Source organism: Aquarana catesbeiana, linkage group LG13 (genome assembly GCF_042186555.1).
Source record: "Aquarana catesbeiana isolate 2022-GZ linkage group LG13, ASM4218655v1, whole genome shotgun sequence".
Taxonomy (NCBI): Eukaryota; Metazoa; Chordata; class Amphibia; order Anura; family Ranidae; genus Aquarana; species Aquarana catesbeiana.
The window spans coordinates 138960331-138978680 of NC_133336.1; positions in this window are offsets into that span (position 1 = coordinate 138960331).

Consider the following 18350-nt stretch of genomic DNA (forward strand, 5'->3'; position numbering starts at 1 on the left):
ATTTTCATCGATATATTCTTTTAAAGCCCCTTGTTCCACTTCCGTCAAAGGAAATATTCTTCCAAAAGGTATCTCAGCACCGGGGAGTAATTCGATAGGACAGTCATAGGCTTGGTGAGGGGGTAAGACCTCTGCCCCCTGCTTGCTGAATACATCTAAGAAATCATGATATGCAGAAGGGATGGAAAGGTGTAGACTAGGATCTGTGTTCAAACAGAGCAGGGTAGGGTTCTCCTGAGTGTTCTGAAGTCTACAAGACTGTAGGCAATATGGGGAGGAAAAGGTAACTTCACCTGTGATCCAATTAATGTCAGGATTGTGGGCCTGTAACCATGGCATGCCGAGGATTATGGGAAACAGAGGTGAAGCGATGATATCTAGGCGTAACGGTTCTTGATGAGAATTGGAGATGGAAACGGGTATTGGAACAGTCTCTTGGGTAACAGGCCCAGACTTAATGGCTGTTCCATCAGCTAGATGGATGGAAAGTCCATGGGCTTTAGGCAACAGAGGTATCCGGTGTTGGGTAGCAAAAAGAGAGTCCATGAAACAACTGCAAGCTCCAGAGTCAATAATGGTGGTTATTTGCAGAGTCTCTCCTGGAAGCTGTAACAGGAGAGAGAGAGCAAGGTGAGTAGTGTTCTTAACCAGAGGTGCAACATAGTTAGTGGACAGGGATAGGCACTTACGGAGTTTAAGGGGACAGTTCCTGACATAGTGCCCAGGTTCCCCACAATACAGGCACAGATAATTCACTCGACGATGTTGTCGTTCTTCCTGAGTAAGAGAAGGCCGCAGAACCCCTAATTGCATTGGCTCAGGTGGGTTAAACGTAGAGATTGGTGGTGCTGGTGACGTATGATGGGGAACTTTAAGGGTAACCCAAGTTGGGCGAGAAGTTCCCATAGCTCTCTCAGTCCTACGTTCTCTTAGACGTCGATCGATCTGGATGGTTAGATCGATCAATGCATTCAAAGTCTGTGGGGTACCCACCCTGGCCAATTCATCCTTCAGAGAGTCAGAAAGTCCCATTCAAAACTGATAGCGGAGAGCCGCATCATTCCAATTTGTGTCCGCACTCCATTTTCTGAATTCCGCCACATAGTCCTCTGCAGCCCTGCGACCCTGCTGAAGGGTGTGCAAAGCTGCTTCTGCAGTCACGGACAGCTGGGGGTCATCATACAGCTGACCTAGTGCATCAAAGAAGGTGGAGAGATTAGTCAGGGATACGTCCTTTTGCTCCAAGAGGCGGTGGGCCCAGGTTTGGGGGTCACCAGAAAGCAGAGAGATTACGTAGCCCACCTTAGTAGCCTCCAGGGAAAAGGTACGTGGCTGAAGAGCAAAGAACAATTCACAGGAGTTGCGGAAAGCCCTGAATTTGAGGCGATTTCCAGAGAAACGTTCAGGCGTCGGGACCTTGGGTTCTGGAGGGAGCATCACCACTGTTGAGGAAGGCCTGACTGAAGGAGCAGGAGCGGAAGGAACTCCCTGAGCCCCAATGGGATTAGACAAGGTTAACACTCGTTCCTCCAGCCTGGTGTATCCTTGTTGTAGATTCTTGACTGCTTCAGTCAATCCTGCCAGGTGTGCACAAAGTTCCTCCATGGGAGACGTTCCCTGCTCAGGCTCAGACATGGCTGTCTGCTACTGTCACGTACCTGGTAGGTTTTGAGCCCGAAGTGCAGAGAAGGACCTCCCTTACAGCTCCCACTCCTGTTCCTCTGGAATGGAGACAGAAGGCCAGGAGTGAGGAGTGGTATGGGTGCCTGGCAGGATCGACAGTCACCGGAAGTTCAGGAGTGGTGGCACCCTCTGGATCCAGAAGCTGAAGAGGAAGCAGGAATGCAGAGAGGACCCAGATCCACAGCAGGTAAGGAATCAGGTAAGTAAGCAGGACTGGAACCAGGAACAAAGCAGCAGGTAGTAGCCTGGGACGCTGGACTGGAACCAGGAACAAAGCAGCAGGTAGTAACCTGGAACGCTGGACTGGAATCTGGAACAAGGCAGCAGGTAGTAGACTGGAACGCTGGACTGGAACCAGGAACAAGGCAGCAGGTAGTAGACTGGAATGCTGGACTGGAACAGGGAACAAGGCAGCAGGTAGTAGACTGGAACGCTGGACTGGAACCAGGAACAAGGCAGCAGGTAGTAGACTGGAACGCTGGACTGGAACCAGGAACAAGGCAGCAGGTAGTAGACTGGAACGCTGGACTGGAACCAGGAACAAGGCAGCAGGTAGTAGACTGGAACGCTGGACTGGAACCAGGAACAAGGCAGCAGGTAGTAGACTGGAACGCTGGACTGGAACCAGGAACAAGGCAGCAGGTAGTAGACTGGATACAGGTATTAGACTGAGGGATGGTCAAACAAGCCGGAGGTCGGTATCGGTCGATCAGCAGAGGTACCAGGGACAACACAGAGGGATGGTCAGGCAAGCCAAGAGGGTCTGGTGCAGGCGGATAGCAGGATGGTCTAACAGGAAGCCGGGTCAGATAGCAGAGTACACAGGTCAGATCAGGTTAAGGCACACGGAACGCTGTAGAGCAGACAGCGGGGATAGAGTGTGACAGGCCGGTTTAAATAGCCCGCCTGGCACTAGCGGGAGTGCGCGCGCGCGTGCCCGTGCGTGACAGCACCTGTGAACGCGCGCGCATGCGCAGTGGAACCCGCGGCCGTGTCCCCCTGCGTCTGGATCGCTGATTACTGGCAGGATCTTCATGACAAGGAGGTTGCGAGAGATGCAGATATAGCATAGAGGACCAGTATCAGAGCAGGTGCTGCTGGGATGGTCTGACTCTATCCACTGTGAACTCTGGAAGAAAGCGCTAGCTCTCGAGCAGCAACACCTCTCCTCTCCCCTCCATCCATGTAAGGTACTGGTCACAGTATGAAGTACGAATGCTGTTATTGGGGGAACAACTGAAGCAGGAGTGGACAGCTGGGTTAAGCATTCTGATCCGGGCAGAGATGCAGTTGGACGAGTGGTATGTAGCCCAAGAGTGCCCGTTGTCAGTGGATGACAGCCCCATGGAAGGCTTTAACTATGATGGCCTGGGATTGTTTTATTGGAGGCTGTCCAGGGACCCTGACTTTGGGAGTGATTGGGAGTGGCATTTGGAGGAAATAATGGAGCACAGAGAGCGAAGACTGAATGTCTCGGAAGGGCACTGGGCACAGGAAGATTTGGAGTTTCTGGCCGTTCAGGAATGGGAGCTGGAGATCGCCTACAGACAGCTACTAGACTCTGCTCAGCAGCAGGGTGGGGCTCCCTTTGCCTGGGACTATCAGGAAATACCAGTTGACAACTCCGAAATCCTGGCTGAAGAATCAGCAGTGGAAAATCTGGAGATTGCCATCCCCAAAGCTATAGTGCTGACAACAGGGCAGAGTTCTGCTAACCTCTGCCCAGCACTGATAGCATCTTCTGGGTTCCACAGACAGGAGATTGTGAACTTCTATCCCCAGACACCAGTTGCAGAGACAGGGGATTTGATAGACTTTTCTGCTGAAGAAGAACAACCTGATGAGCCTCCAGCAGAAGAGTTGGTATCAGGGCCAAACTTCAGTGTGCTCTGCCCAGCACCAACAGTAGTATCTGTGGAGTTGCAAAGAGCTTCCCCAGCTGAGGCGCTGGTCACCAGACAGAGGGTCCAAGACCTCTGCCCCACACCTGTGGCAGTTCCGGAGGCTCATGGTGAGAAGGTGGCAATCACTTCCCAGTGGATTTCAGAGATGCGGGGAGGAAAAGCAGCCATTTTCCCTCCCCAACAAGGGTTCGTACACCAGGAAGACAATACCAGTGAAAGGGAGTTCCAACAGCAGACGGTGCCCCAGAATGATGACACCAACCCAGCTGAAGCGCTAGCAACCGATGAGAGTGCTACCAACCTCTGCCCAGCACCGGCAACAACTATAGAGTTCCAGGGAGCCGGGGCAGTCGGCCTCCCTCCCCAACAGTTAGCCAGAGCAGATGATGTGGGGTTTCCAGCAGAAGGGCTGGCAACAGGGCAGCCTCCCTGTTAAGACTGTATACTGATGAGAAGTTAAACACACCTGAGCTGTGTGTCCATTGTCATTGGACAGTTTAACCTGCCCTGTTTTCCAAGGGTGAGTGAAAGTGTTGAAGTGGGTTCTGTATAACATGTGTTTGAATAAAGATTCATTCCTGCTTGAACCTCAAGACAGAGCCTTGTCTTGTACTTGGGGGAGAATTATTTGTATGGGTTCCTTTTTCGGCTGATTGAATTGTTTGGTAGCTGCCTTTGTGTTTGGGTATGGAATGTCTTAAACAACTTTAACCCCTTTCATACTCAGGGTGTTGTTACAGACTTACAGAGTGCACTGCACATCAATGCAGCCTGAGCAGTTCCTATCAATGCAGCCTGAGCAGTGCCTATCAATGCAGCCTGAGCAGTGCCCATCAATGCAGCTTGAGCAGTGCCCATCAATGCAGCCTGACCAGTCTACAATAATGCAGCCTGACCAGTCCACATCAATGCAGCCTGACCAGTGCCCATCAATGCAGCCTCATCAGTGCCCATCAATGCAGCCTCATCAGTGCCCATAAATGCAGCCTCACCAGTCCACAGAAATGTAGCCTGATGAGTGCCCATAAATGCAGCAGAGGTCACCCAGCCAGTGAGTGGGAGCTCAGCAAAGGTGTGATTGCAGCACACCAGGATAAGTATAAATGGAGAGGAAGAGGGTGCCAGCCTGTAGGAGCAGACAATACAGTGAAGAGATGATGATAAGAAGGGATAAAAAATGATAACAATTATAAAAAATACTCACTTTTGGGAGTGGAAATGGGGGCTTGTCATTGGTGGAGGGTGGTGGATCACAATTGGGAGATATAAATTTGGATAAAATCTTAGGAACAAGTGTGCGCATGCGCGGGACTCCCAGGAGGACGCCGTAGCCGAGAGCTCTGCACCGCTCCGGCCCTTCTCAGCCCCCAAGCCCTCTGATCGAGCGGGAGTCACCTCACATAGGCCCCCACACCTCCCGGAGGACCCAGGGCACGGATTTACATGCCGGGTGTCCCCCCCAAAAAGGACATTAGCCGTCAGCTGGACTTTGGCCTGGCAGCCCCTGCACCGTCCAAGATGGCAGCCACGGCGCACACACGAGGAGGCCTGGAGGATCAGGAATCCATAGCTGACCCTTCTCCATTACACCAGCAGCCTCCCCCCTTGCTGGCAACACCTGTAAGTAACATGATTCCTCAAGGGATCTCCCCAGCTTCCACGGAATCCTTGCTGAACAGGACAATGGGAGATCTCCTTCACACCCCCATGATGAATTCCCCCATGGGCCTCACAGGCCCACAGCAGCCTTCCCCACACTGCCTGGCTACCCCCCTGACATGTCACAGCTGCTCCACAGCTTCTCTGAGATGATGGCTGCAGGCCTAGCTCAAAATGCTACACAAATCACAGCTACCATTAAGGCTGATTTGCAAAGCCTAGGAGCCCGCATGGATGCCATTGAGTAGACAACACAGCTGCACGCACCAACCAAATACCACCTGTATCCAAACGCTGCAAGATCAACTCGAATCTGCGCTAGCCAAATTAGATGACTTAGAAAATAGAAGCAGGAGATATAATTTACGTATATTGGGGATCCCGGAATCAATCTCTGATATACCAAGCACGGTAAAGCTTTTCATCAAGGCCATTATCCCCGACATCCAGGGCCAAAGACTTAAGCTTGATAGAGCACATAGAGCCCTGCAACCCCCCGACAAGGTGGACTCCCAAGAGATATAGTGGTTAAACTCCGCTTTTATGGAGTAAAAGAAGACATAATGAGAAGAACCCGCAATCTGGAAAATCTCTCCTTCCAGGGAAAAAAAATTCAAATTTTCGCCGATATCTCCCCCACCACTATTCAAAAGCAGAGATCCCTCAAGTCTCTCCTTGAAATTCTGCCGCAAAAATTTATCAAATACCGCTGGTCATTCCCTTTCTGTCTCCAGTTTCAATTTAGAGACAAATCATATGGATTCACCAACTTCCAAGATGGCGAACGCTTGCTATTGCAACTAGAATTCCTCGCTCAAAAATTCCCACCTCAGCAACCTGCAGCCAAGCCAGGCTCATCCAAGCGACCCCCTCCGAACTGCCCACTGACCCCATTGTGGAAGAAGCAACTCTCAAAGAGGCATTGAGACGCTCATCTCCCAAGATGAACTCCTTTACTCCAAACCCCGGACGGGATGCTGCATCCTCACTTCTGGAGCCGGTGGGCAGCCCTATTCTTCGGTGTAGTGATCTGCCCTACACTCTTTTGGTGACTGGTTGACTCGTTGGGCGGCATCCAGTTAGCCTTTTCAGTGGCTAATTGAGATACCCTCCTCTCCTCCAGTCCCCTACCCGGGCGAGTTACATTACCCACTGGTTTATGACTGTTTGCACTTTGTTATGATTCCGATAGTTGTCCGCTCACGAACGTATTTAGTCCTCCTCACTCTCCCCCCCACCTTCCCTTACCCTTACCCGCCTCCCCTGGCAGAGGCTCCCTTACCTTATAGTTGACAAACACAATTTTTTAGGATTTACTTTTTTACCCATGGTATCTATGTCTGCTCCATTACTGGATCAGGTTAGTCCATTTATGTTCTATACAAATAACTGTACAACTTCTATCTACTCTGCTTTTTTAGTAAAGCTTGACACATACTTATGCTAGAGCATACTTGCTCTCATACAAAAATATTATTATATTATATTATATTACTTTATGTTCATTTTACTAAATTTTGGCAAATCATTGAGACATATACATCTATGTTTACAGCTGTTATCTATCAAGTTACATACTGAGACAATAGGACCATTCACCTTCACTCATGCCATGTCTGCCTCCTGGCGTCCCCCCTGGGGTTACCTGTGTCCGTCTTCTCCCCCTCAGCTCCCGTGCCATACTCTGGCTGCTGCTGTCCATTTGGGTGTTCAGCAAGGGAAACTCTAGTTTCGTTCAATGGTAAGTATTGGGCCGTTTTGACCCATTCTGCCACTGTTCATACATTACTTTATTTAGATACATCTCATCCGCATCCACCCCTGATGAGCGAGCAATGATCTCGCAAAACGTGCGTCGGGTTTCCTGATGCGTACATTTGTATATACTGCATTTTATAACGTTTGCATCAACTTCAATTATTTTCTTTATTACGTTCAAATCCATTGGCTGAACTAATATGCTATATTATCCATGTATGTACAATAATTTTAATAAACATTTATACTGCCTTTACTCTTGTTACTCAGTGGCTGACTGTGACCACCTCATTTAAAGTCCCAGGGCGATTCTTCCTTTTTTTGTATATGTATATAGGGATGGAGGTGCATCACTGGGGACTGCAGACCTTTCATTTTATTTTGCTTCTATTGAACCCGGGTGGAAGACACCCATTTAGCCCAAAAACTGGCCTGCTGTCACCACCAGCCACTGTTTTTACAAATATATTTCATATACATGCTTTAGCCTCTGACTTTGCCTCCTACAGTGGTGGTGTTCTGTGGCCTTTGTTTCCTTTGCTGTCTCCTCTGGCGGTTGGTGGTTTTTTGTTTGGCACGGGAGCTGCGATATGCTAAGGGAGATTCTTGTCTCCTGCTGTCCCCCCCTTGTCCCACGTTTTTTTTTGGGGGGGCCACCGGCATATCGGCGCCATGCTCCTACACCCATTGGGCGGCTTCCGCATTTGCGCTGCCACCCAGTGGCAGTGCAGTTTGTCATCTTGGATGGATGGGAGTCTACTGCGCATGCATACTCCCATTGGTAGGTGACACCCTGGGCGTCGGCACACCAATCCATCCTTGCATGGCGTTGGGAGCGGGGCGGGGCGGGGCGGGGCGGGGCGGGGCGGACCGGCCCCCTTCCATTCCCTGCACTTTTTTGTCTTTTATAACACTGCTTTTCACACAACCCTTTCCTTTTTTCTTTCCCAGACAAACACAATTTTTTAGGATTTACTTTTTTACCCATGGTATCTATGTCTGCTCCATTATTGGATCAGGTTAGTCCATTTATGTTCTATACAAATAACTGTACAACTTCTATCTACACTGCTTTTTTAGTAAAGCTTGACACATATACTTATGCTAGAGCATACTTGCTCTCATACAAAAATATTATTATATTATATTACTTTATGTTCATTTTACTAAATTTTGGCAAATCATTGAGACATATACATCTATGTTTACAGCTATCTATCAAGTTACATACTGAGACAATAGGACCATTCACCTTCACTAATGCCATGTCTGCCTCCTGGCGTCCCCCCTGGGGTTACCTGTGTCCGTCTTCTCCCCCTCAGCTCCCGTGCCATACTCTGGCTGCTGCTGTACTTTTGGGGGTTCAGCAAGGGAAACTCTGGTTTCGTTCAATGGTAAGTATTGGGCTGTTTTGACCCATTCTGCCACTGTTCATACATTACCACTGTGACCCATCTTTTTGTTTATTTAGATACATCTCATCCGCATCCACCCCTGATGAGCGAGCAATGATCTCGCGAAACGTGCGTCGGGTTTCCTGATGCGTGCATTTGTATATACTGCAACGATATTTCGTGAACCATTCGGCGAAATGTTCCCCAAAGTAATAGCACACCATTTGGGAACAATCCGCACGTTTCGGTATCATACTTGTCTATGTAGTGTAAAAACTGTGGGAGGAGTTAGGGTGGTAAATTATCAGCATTATCAAGCCTCGCAGATGAAGGTATGACCACATGCATTTGAGGGGTCTCAGCATCTTGTGTTTACAACCACTGTTTCCTAGCAACGCTCATGTCCTGTTTATACTTCACACCCACTGCTCAATACACAATACACAGGATCATAGCTGTAACAACTGTGCAGTAATTAAAACGGTCGTATTTTAAAAACTATAAATCCTACAGAGAAGAGCTTTATATTGTGAGAATCACAAGACCCAGACCTAGATTTTGATGCATAGTATGTCTCTGAAATATTAAAATTGAAGGCACAGTCGCAGTTTAGATATTGCCCTTCAAATTTGAAGGGGCTAGATTGTAGTTTCAATAAATGTTAATGGACGGCGTGAGTTGCAAACAAATGGTCATATTATGAAAACTATCAGGACTATGGCTTAGCTGTGGACATGTTTAGTGGCAGCAGGGATAGCTGAACGTTTTGATATAAGATTTGTGTAGGTGGGCTACAAAATGAGGGAGTGGTGGCAGTTTAGAAATCATGTTCTGATTTTTCAGCTTTTGTCACCTCCCACTCTAGTTTTGAACATTTCCCCATTCATTCCTATGGGACCAATTTCGCCGCAAAAACAACGATATTTTGTGAACCATTCGGCGAAACGTTCCACAAAGTAATAGCACACCATTCGGGAACAATCTGCACGTTTCGGTATATTACTTGTCTATGTAGTGTAAAAACTGTGGGAGGAGTTATAGGGCGTACACACGGTCGGACTTTGTTCGGACATTCCGACAACAAAATCCTAGGATTTTTTCCGACGGATGTTGGCTCAAACTTGTTTTGCCTACACACGGTCGCACAAAGTTGTCGGAATTTCCGATCGCCAACCACGCGGTCACGTACACCACGTACGACGAGACTAGAAAAGGCCGGTTCAGAACCAAGCGCGGCACCCTTTGGGCTCCTTTTGCTAATCTCGTGTTAGTAAAAGTTTGGTGAGAGACGATTCACGCTTTTTCAGACTCGTGGCTTTCAGATCGTTTTCTGCCGTTCAGTTTGTGCTTGTGGGTTTGTATCTGCTCTTCAGTGTGTGCAGCAAGTTCCGCGTGACTTTAGGTAGACATTGTATTCTTGTTCGTTCGTTACTGTTTTTCAGGTCGCTCTTCACAGGCCTTGCTGTTCTTCAGTGCGTTCTGTTACTTCGTTCTGAGCAGCCGACCGTTTTCTAGCCATGTTTCGTATGCGTACTCCTCGTAGAGTTCGTGCTGTGCGGGGGCTTGGTGTTGGGGTCCTGACCTTGACACAAGTCCAGTCCATGAACAGGGTGGGGAGGAGTTCATGGACCAAGAATTGGTTGCTTCTGCATGACCAGTTCTCTCATATGCCTTTGCTCCGTGAGATCCGTGAGAATAATCCTGATGATTTCACCGTTTGTTGGCTTCGCTGACCCCCTATATCAGCAGGCAGGATACCTGCATGAGGCAAGCCATCACTCCGGAGCAGAGGTTGGTCGCTACCTTGCGGTATTTGCGGTATTTGGCCACAGGGAGAAGCCTGCAGGACTTAAAGTTCTCGACAGGCATCTCCCCCCAGGCTCTGGGTATCATCATCCCAGTGACCTGTTCTGCCATCATACAGGTCCTGCAGAAGGAGTATATGAAGGTAAGATTTTTATCCGTTAATATCACATTTTATTGTATTGAATGTTTGATAATATCTTGTATTTCTTTCCTCATTCCCTAATGACCATGATTGTAATATGCTGTGAATGTCCCCTTTGTTCTCATGCATGCTGGATTTTTATGTAATTATTATTTTAGGTCCTTCATACATATTTGCCCTTCAATAACCTCCCCAGCATGGTGTCTCCTGCCCTATATTCACCTCATGTAGTCACTTAACAATGTATTTTATCATCTCCATAGTAGTGCTTTACCCCAAACACCCCCTAAAATGTTTGGAAATGTTTTTTTTTTTTTAAATTCAGGCAGAGTGCCAGAGGCTTTTGTTTGTGGTGTCCCCAAATAATTTTTAGTAACCCTCCCTCCCCCAACTGCTAAGTCAGCTGATCCCAATTCTCTATCTATCCTCAATCATCTATCTGCTGACTTTGCCAAACCCATACACACTATACCCACATCTTTACTGGTCAGATTTATGGATGAATTACCCAAAGCACGTAGTGCAAGGACCTGCCTGTATACTTTCCAATGGTACTGTTTAAAGTTTTTGTATCCTATTATTATCTTGATAGGTAATAGCAGAATGTCCAAATGTCCTCAAATGTGTACAGTGTGTATTTATATCTTTGTATTCAGACACTTCTTACCTGTCCAGTGGTCTGCCAATAGTGTAACTAAGGAGGGGCTGTTCCAAGTAATCCCCATTATTTAGGCATTCATCTCTCAATGAAGTGAAGAGGGTTACCTGTCTAAGATTTACACACACCCCCTATAATGTTAGAAATGGCCCATGAGAGGGGGGGAGGGGGAATATGATAGGTGTACCTTATACTTTGGTGTTGTTAAATTCCCCTTAATAAATGCTATCTGGAGGTTGCCCCATAATGTTTGTGTCTAATCTGCTTGCCATGTTTCAGAGTAAAAATAGTAATGTTTATTGTTTTTTCCTTAACAGTTTCCTTCCACGCCACAGGAATGGCAGACTGTGGCCTCCCACTTTGCCAAGCGGTGGGACTTTCCTAACTGCAGAGGGGCAATTGATGGGAAACACGTCCACATCGTCCCACCACCCAACTCGGGGTCATACTATTATAATTACAAGGGGTTTAATAGTATAGTGATGTTGGTGGTGGTGACGGCTAATTACGACTTCTTGTATGTGGACGTGGGGAAGAATGGCCGGATGTCCGATGGTGAAGTCATCGCCCAGGCGGAGTTTTACAGGCGTCTCCAGAATGGCAGCTTGGACTTGCCAGCTCCAGAGGACAATGTGGAAGGACTCCCATTTGTGTTCGTTGCTGATGAAGCATTTGCGCTGGGGGACCACCTGATGCGGCCATTCCCAATGAGGACCCTCACCCCGGAACAGAGGGTTTTTAATTACCGGCTGGCCAGAGCCCGAAGAGTGGTGGAGAACACATTTGGAATCCTAGCCAGCCGGTTCCGCCTATTTCTGACACCTATCCATATGGCGGAGTATAACTGAACCATATAATACTTGCGTGCTGTGTTCTCCATAACTTTTTACTGAAACATTCGGCCAACTATGCTGGCTCAGTTGGGCCTGAGGCCGGAATCCTACATCAAACCACACTGACGGCGCTTGAAAGTGGCCGTTCTGGCTTGCCCTCCCTGAGTGCCCGTGATGTCCGGTTACGCTACCTGGAGTTCTTTGCGGGTAGGGGGGCTATCAATATGCCAGACAATATGTGAGGCCTTTTTATAATAAAAAAAAAAAAGAAATTCTTTGTGGACATTTACTGCTTGTGTTTGTTTTAGCTGACCCTGACATAAATGTTTTGAGTGCAGAAAATGTCATGATTGGGTAACCTTATACAAAGCACTATTGGCTGGTATTTCCTAAATGCAAAAACACATTTCACTACAAGTGCACTTGCAACTGCACTGAAACTGCACTTGTAGTGCAAAGAGGATTTGCCCTTAGGAAATAACCCCCATTTTTGCATAAAACAGCTATTACATCACCCCAAAAGTGTTGTAGTGTTGAGACAATAATCCTCACATTCTTGAGTAAGCCACTTTTTTATACCTGCACAATCACATGTGCATTTACCAAAGGTTTTTAAAACAAACCAATATGTTTGTTGTATAACAATTTTTGCAGTAGCATTAGCAAAATTCGAAATGTCCATTTCAGATAAAACAGGCCTGTGTAAAACCAACAAGAAAGCCAAAAAACTTGAACTTACAAAGTTCACATTAGGTAAAACCTGAAGGCTATATCAGACATCAGTATTTAGGAACTGGGTTTGATATAGCGTTCAGATGGGGGGAAATTACCCCTGGAAAAGCCAAATTTGGAAGATGCACACCAATTTACGAATGTCAACACGTGCTATCTGCCATCAGGGGGGATCAAGGGACGTGTTTTGGGGGAGCAAGCCCTTCCTCAACGCGACTTTATAATTGAGGAAGGGGTTGCACCCCCAAAACGCGTCCATTGATCTCCCGTGATGGCAGATAGCACATGTTGGCACACTGTGTGCATCCTCCAAATTTGGCTTTTCAAAACATTGCAAAAAAATTTAAAAGATTAGACCACAATCCAAAAAGTGATTTTGTGGGGTTTTAAATTCGCCCCAAAACATCAATGATGTTATTATTTTTTTTAATAACATCATTGATTTTTTGCTGGATGTTTTGCAGTTCGGCATTACACCCCATGATCTCCCCGATCAGGATCTGGGCACTTTCTGAAGTAAAGCGTTCTCTATCCCTCATATCACGATCACCTAAAAAGAGAGAAAGAAAAAAAAAAACAGGTCTCAAAAATCTGCCACCATCCATCTCTTTTACCTGAGCCTGTGGTCGCAGACACTCACCTGTTGTGGTGCCAATCTCCACCACATCTTCTTCTTCCTCCTGCTCAGCTTGGGTTTGGGGTATTTCACCTTCTTCCAGAGGTGGAGGGTCTCTGGTCTCCTCGGATGAGGGGTGTCCTCCGAGTCTTTTCTCCCCTATGTAAAACAAAAATGGTATAATTAGCACACAGATATTTGATGGCCGAACTAGAAATAGGAAACATTGCTTGGAAGTAGGGTACAATTGTCTATTTTAGCCGAGTTCAAAGATGTCTTTTTTTATTGCCCTTTGTCAAGCTGCAATACTTTACCTGTTTAGTACAAGCTTCACAGATGGAGACCCCCCTATAGTATACACTGGAGCACCTGTGTGGCCCCCTAATAAAAATGGTGTTCTGGGGTCCCACACTAGTGCTCCAGTGTCCAGATGTGAAAACAGCTGCTCAGTGTCCTCTCCTTACACACAATCTACTTGGCATTTCATTCTAGTAACAAACCCATCTACACAAACAAATATTTGGCATCCAAGTAGGCTCAAAAAATGCAAATGGCCTAAACAATGGTGTTTTAGAGGCCGAAAGAAAAATGTTTGATACGAACGAATAATGGGCCCATGAACATTAAAGTTGCCCTTTTAAACGTTACAATTAATAAAAGCACATGGAGCAGCACGAACGTAATAAAGACAGAAAGAATAGGAACACAGCACAACTACTTACTTTTTTGCAGCACTCTCCGGATCTTTCGGTACTGCTCTGGCTCTCTTAACTTCAGGTCCGACCACCGCTTCCTGAGCTGATCTTTCGATCTTCGTACCCCGAAATTCCTGTGAAGGCTTTTGACCACTTTCGCCATGATCTTTGCCTTTCTGATGTTGGGGTTGGGGTAAGGCCCATACTTTCCGTCATAGTCGGACTTCTTCATGATGTCGACCATCTCCAACATCTCCCCAAAGGACATATTTGTGGCCTTAAAACGTCTCCTTCTGGATCGGGACGTGTCCGGATCCGGGCTTTCCTCCTCCTCCTCCTCCTCGTTGCTAGAATTAGCATGCACCTGCTGTAACTCCGCCATGTGCTCTTCACCCACTGTGCCGAACGAAAAGGGACGGGGAATAGACTAGAAAGAACGTCAGGGGCGGGCGGAGTTACACGCATGCGCAGTGTGTATAAAGCGTAACACGCGTGCGTATTACGTACGATCTGTGAGCGGAGGAAGGAGCATTGGACGCGCCGATCGTAAGAACGAAGGTAAGAGACAAACTTGTGCCTATACTGCTTCTAGATTGAGGCCTATATTGTAACAAGATTAGGAGAGTTTTGTCTGACATTAGGCTTTGTCTTGTGTTGTGTCTTGCAGTGAACATGGATATGCTACTCAAAGATAATGACTTCATGTCAGTATTCTTAGAGATGCTAAGGGAGCTGCCCTGTCTGTGGGAGATTAAACACCCCCATTTCAAGAACCAAGCAAAGAGGAAGGCAGCACTGGAGCAATTGTGTGAAATTGTGAAGCAGGTGATCCCCACGGCAGACATCACCTATTTAAAGATATTAATTGGTTGCCTGAGGAGCACATATCTAAGGGAGTGCAAGAAGGTCCAGGATTCACAGAGATCCGGAGCAGCAGATGACATCTATGTCCCCAGGATGTTGTACTACGAAAGGCTACATTTTCTGGCAGGCCAGACTGAACCCAGGTCATCCCTCTCCAGTCTTCCTTCCACGCTTCCTTCCCCCCCGGCTGAGGCTTCTGACGCCCAACCTGGGCCTTCCAGGCCACATGTGGAGGAGCCCAGATTGAGCCAGGTATAGCATTTCTCTAAATATTTCTGCTTGTCCAATCAATGATGTTAACTAGATGTTAGTTGGGAGTACTAATTTAGGATTGGGATTGATGATGCAAAACATTACAACCATGTCCCTTTTTCAAACACAGGGAAGTCTCAGCCAGGAGGTGGCCGGGCCGAGCCGGCTGGCTGATCTGCAGGTCCCTCCACCCCCCCCCTGAAAAGAGAAAGTGGCAGTAGGAGGAGTGCCCTAGAGGAGGCTGCTATAGGATTCTTTTGGAGGGCTACAGAGGTCCTGGGAGCACCCCACACCATGGAGGAGAACATTGCTGCCTTCATTGCATATAAAATGCAGGGGATGGAGGAGGGACAACAAGTCATGTGTGAGGCCCTCATATTGGAGGCTCTTGAGAAAGGTATGAGGGGCCAAATGACACCTCACACACCTTTGGGATGGTCCTCCTCCTGCAGGTCCTCCTCCTCCCTCTCCTCCAGGTCCTCCCAGTCCTCCTCCAGGTCCTCCCAGTCCTCCTCCTCCTCCAGGTCCTACTCCTCCTCCTGCCACATCTCCAACTGCACAGCCACAGCCCGGAAGGAAGCGTGGAAGGAAGACCAGACAGTGATTGCCCTGGGTTCAGTCTGGTCAGCCAAAAGATGCAGCCTCTTGTGGTACCACAGCCTGGGGACACAGATGTCATCTGCTGCTATCCGGATCTCTGCGAATTCTGGACCAGACTGCCCTCCCTTACATATGGACTCCTCAGGCCACCAATTTTGATATTGAAGAATTGATGTCTGCCGTGGGGGTCCCAGGCTTTGCTAATTTCTCCTGTTGATCCAGTGTTGCCTTCCTCTTTGTTTGGTTCTGATCCCTTAATAAAGGATTTTTGTTTTGAATTCTACTCTCCTATGTGTTTTACTTCAAAAAGGACAGTTTGTTTGTGAGGATTCAGGTACATTTCAAATATACAATGTGAAATGAACAAGGGACACCAACAAAAACAATCTCCTGGAGATTAAATAATACAAGATATCAATGGTGTTGGGGTAACTTGACACACAAAACACACACAAAAATATTCTGGAGTAAAAATAAAAATAACATTGAACAAAGATCAGCCTTGGAAAAAATACAAACATTAAAGAAAAAAAAAAGGCTGAAAATCCAAAAAAAAAAAATAATAATAATATAAAACTGTCAGATGTGACAACTAATAACAATATATTCAGGGAATCCCACTAAAAAAACACAAATAAAACTTTGTTAGAAGTGTGTGTGAATATGAGCAGCAAAACTACTTAATTCTTGTCACATTATAAAGAAGAAGAGAGTGCGCTGTATTAAACCATTTTTAACATTGCAGCGTGACGAAAGTGCTGTATCCATTGCGAACGCTAAGTTTACCAGAATGAGCTGTCCCGTCTCGGAATTTCTTCTGAGCATGCGTGGCACTTTGTGCGTCGGAACAGGCCACACACGGTCGGAATTGACGCGATCGGATTTTTGTTGTCGGAAAATTTTATCTCCTGCTGTCCAACTTTGTGTGTCGGAAAATCCGATGGAAAATGTCCGATGGAGCCCACACATGGTCGGAATTTCCGACAACACACTCCGATCGGACATTTTCCATCGGAAAATCCGACCGTGTGTACGGGGCATTAGGGTGGTAAATTTGGCTATAATAAGAATAATAAGAACTAGGAAAGCTACAATTTCTGGGGAAATTGTGAAAAGTGTTCTTGCCTCTACAACTGGAGTGGGCCGAGTAACTGGGTGGAGTGGCTTGAGTAATTGTGTGGTTGGAGTGGCTGGAGTAACTGTAAAAAGTGTTAAAAAGCTTAATATTTTAAAAAGTTTAAATAGTAGTAAAAAAAGTTGAAGTCCCATCATTTTTTTTTTCATGGGGTGATCATAATGTTTTGGCTGATCATGTTGTGGTCATAATGTTTTGGCTGATCATGGGGGGGTCATAATGGTTTGGCTGATCGTGGGGTGGACATAATGTTTTGGCTGATCATGGGGCGGTCATAATGATTTGGCTGATTATGGCATGGTCATAATGTTTTGGCTGATCATGGGGGGGGGGGGTCATAATGTTTTGGCTGATAATGGGGTGGTCATAATGTTTTGGCTGATCATGTTGTGGTCATAATGGTTTGGCTGATCGTGGGGTGGACATAATGTTTTGGGTGATCATGGGGGGGTCATAATGTTTTGGCTGATCATGGGGCGGTCATAATGATTTGGCTAATTATGGCGTGGTCATAATGTTTTGGCTGATCATGGGGCGGTCATGATGATTTGGCTGATTATGGCGTGGTCATAATATTTTGGCTGATCATGGGGGGGTCATAATGATTTGGCTGATTATGGTGTGGTCATAATGTTTTGGCTGATCATGGGGGGGTCATAATGTTTTGGCTGATCATGGGGGGTCATAATGTTTTGGCTGATAATGGGGTGGTCATAATGTTTTGGCTGATCATGTTGTGGTCATAATGTTTTGGCTGATTATGGCGTGGTCATAATGATTTGGCTGATTATGGCGTGGTCATAATGTTTTGGCTGATCATGGGGGGGTCATAATGGTTTGGCTAATCGTGGGGTGGACATAATGTTTTGGCTGATCATGGGGCGGTCATAATGATTTGGCTGATTATGGCGTGGTCATAATGTTTTGGCTGATCATGGGGGGGTCATAATGTTTTGGCTGATAATGGGGTGGTCATAATGTTTTGGCTGATCATGTTGTGGTCATAATGGTTTGGCTGATCGTGGGGTGGTCATAATGTTTTGGATGATCATGGAGGGGTCATAATGTTTTGGCTGATTATGGCGTGGTCATAATGTTTTGGCTGATCATGGGGCGGTCATAATGATTTGGCTGATTATGGCGTGGTCATAATGTTTTGGCTGATCATAGGGGGGTCATAATGATTTCGCTGATTATGGCGTGGTCATAATGTTTTCGCTGATCATGGGGGGGTCATAATGTTTTGGCTGATCATGGGGGGGGTCATAATATTTTGGCTGATCATGGGGGGTCATAATGATTTGGCTGATTATGGCGTGGTCATAATGTTTTGGCTGGTCATGGGGGGGTCATAATGTTTTGGCTGATCATGTTGTGGTCATAATGTTTTGGCTGATCATGGGGGGGTCAGCTTTTGTCATACCTTCATCTAGCAGATGAAGGTATGACCACATGCATTTGGGGAGTCTCAGCATCTTGTGTTTACAACCACTGTTTCCTAGCAACGCTCATGTCTTGTTTATGCTTCACAAATACTGCTCAATACACAATACACAGGACCAGGATAGATGTAGTAACTGTGCAGTAATTCAAATGGCCGCATTTTAAAAACTATAAAT